Raw genomic sequence first — 2,304 nt, 5'->3', positions numbered from 1 at the left:
TGCCATTATCTAAAAGATATGCCTTAGCACTTGCTTGTCAGCACATGAGAGTGGTATACTTAGTCTTCAAACAACGAGGTTCATTTGCCTAGTGAGTGCTTAGTGTAACTTGTGTCTAAGTTCTTTCACTGTAGAGGGAGAGGGTGAGAGTGAGTCTCAATGATCCAGGTCGATGTTGGTGGCCACCCACCTATCCCACTTAGACCCCCACAACTGTCTCTTTCAGTTTTTCAGTTTCCCTATTTGTAGCACAATTTAGTATTTTTAGCAGTTTTTCGGGTCCTGAACTTCCAGAGCCGTTTTGAGGCCCTAAACAACGTTTTTTGGGAAATCTGGGAGCAAGAAAGGTACATGGACCGATGTTGCTCTTCCCAAAGTTGTAGTTCTCAGATTGATCTTTCTAACAAGATATTGTGCGTTTCAAATGGAGATCGTATACCAAAGTTACAACCCCAGGAAGTTGATGTACCAATTTACCCAAATGGGGCCCACAATTTGGTGTTTCATCTTCTAGGGTTAGGCTTTTGGATGTTGAGGGTTTCCATTGTTTCTCAACAATAAATATGCCTTCGAGCCTCATTGTAACACAGTTCAGAGGCATGTAGCCGTCACATATCTTCTCAGAGATAAGCTACCATCGCCCTAGCTAGTTTATTTCCATTTCTATTTGTAAGCATATTTCAGTGTTTTACATTAATGAAATGAAGTATTATTTCCGCAACATCTCTGTATTCATGGTTATGTCTGTACTTTCTTGTGTTCCTGTTTAAATCCGGATCACTCAAGTTGAAAGGGAACAGTCCAAACTCAATTAGAAACACACAACACAATAGGATCTGTGCAGCTTCTGGCGGAGTAGTCCACATGGATGTGCCAGTCGCAAACACAAAGTGAACAGATAACACATACAACACCCAACGGAGTAGTCCACACGAGTGCAACGGTCGGTATAACAAGTTTACAAGAATGAATAATGTCCGGCAGAGTAATCCACACAGGCGAGAAACCAATAACAACTAATACAACACATTTCCAACAACATATGCACTAAAACAACTGAAATAGTTCAACTATCTTAATATAGGTTAAATCAACATGCATTACAAGCATCCAAAGAATAGCCTTACAAACGAATACAATACGTGTGTGAAAACATGTTGGCTTGTTAACAGGCTTTTGAGTTAAGCAAAAGTTCCAAGACACATTCGTACAACATACATCACTAGCCCCAGTAGTGCAGTGTTGGAGCCATTGCTCGCTCCTGAAAGAAAATATTACAGACTCTCAAGACTATGTGGAAGGAGCTAATGTGAAAAGTCTTTTGCATTTACAAATGAGGGGTATGTATAGCCAAGGGTGAAACTGGCCCTTGTGACTCTTCGACTTCCCTCATGGTTGTTCGACTTACATGACTATTCGACTCCATTTGTGGGTCTCTTGGACTTCCACATTACATTACATTGATTACACAAGTATGACCCAAATAGCGATGTGGCCGAGGTGACTCATGACCCAACTCGACGTGACACTGTTGGGATGCACATCCTAGTTGTGTTGTTCGTGTTGAGTTGTTGTGTTGCTAAGTGATGAGTGTGCTCGTGGTGTACCATAGCTTCACCTTTGCATGGAAAAGGTGTGGAGTCCTCAATGGTCTTGGTTTTCACTGCATGTGTCTCCTTCGCTTTCTACTTGGTATGATTCGTGTGTTCTTCCAACCGCGAGTGAGTCTTCTAGCATGCACTCCTTGTTCATCACATTTGTGGTCACACCATGTCTCATTTGTGTACATGTTTCTCCAATCACTCGTGATGAGATGGCATCAAATCTAGAAATCCCCTAGTCTACCATGTTGCATAGTATTTTGTTTCCAGGTGCAGGTGACCGGGAGAAAGGACAAGGCTATGAAACAACACAGAGTGCATGTCAGGCCGAGATGTGAGGCTCCGAGACACTGTCAGGAAAAACTGCGCATAGGTCAATAAGAGGCTAGTTTGAGAAATCCGGGACAACATGTGACATCTGCGGGATCTGGCTCAGCTGGGAGGTAGAATTGCACAGGAAGTCAGTGTGGGTAGCAAGAGGCACTAGCAGTAAAAATTGTGCAAATTTCCAAAGGAGGTCGGGATCGGGCTGCGAGAGCTTACTGATCACAAATGAGTAGATCTGGGAGGCAGTCAAGCAAGACATGTTTTCGTAGTTTCCAGGCTGAGCGGGGTGTCGAGCAACAGGTGGACTGTCCATGAAAAAAGTGCATTTTTCAGGAGCAATGGAGAGCATTTCAATAGGGGGACTGCCTAACAAAAT

Source organism: Pinus tabuliformis, chromosome 1_1, assembly GCF_031772625.1.
Source record: "Pinus tabuliformis cultivar Carrire ecotype Pingquan chromosome 1_1, CPIR1, whole genome shotgun sequence".
Taxonomy (NCBI): Eukaryota; Viridiplantae; Streptophyta; class Pinopsida; order Pinales; family Pinaceae; genus Pinus; species Pinus tabuliformis.
This window is presented reverse-complemented; position numbering follows the sequence as displayed.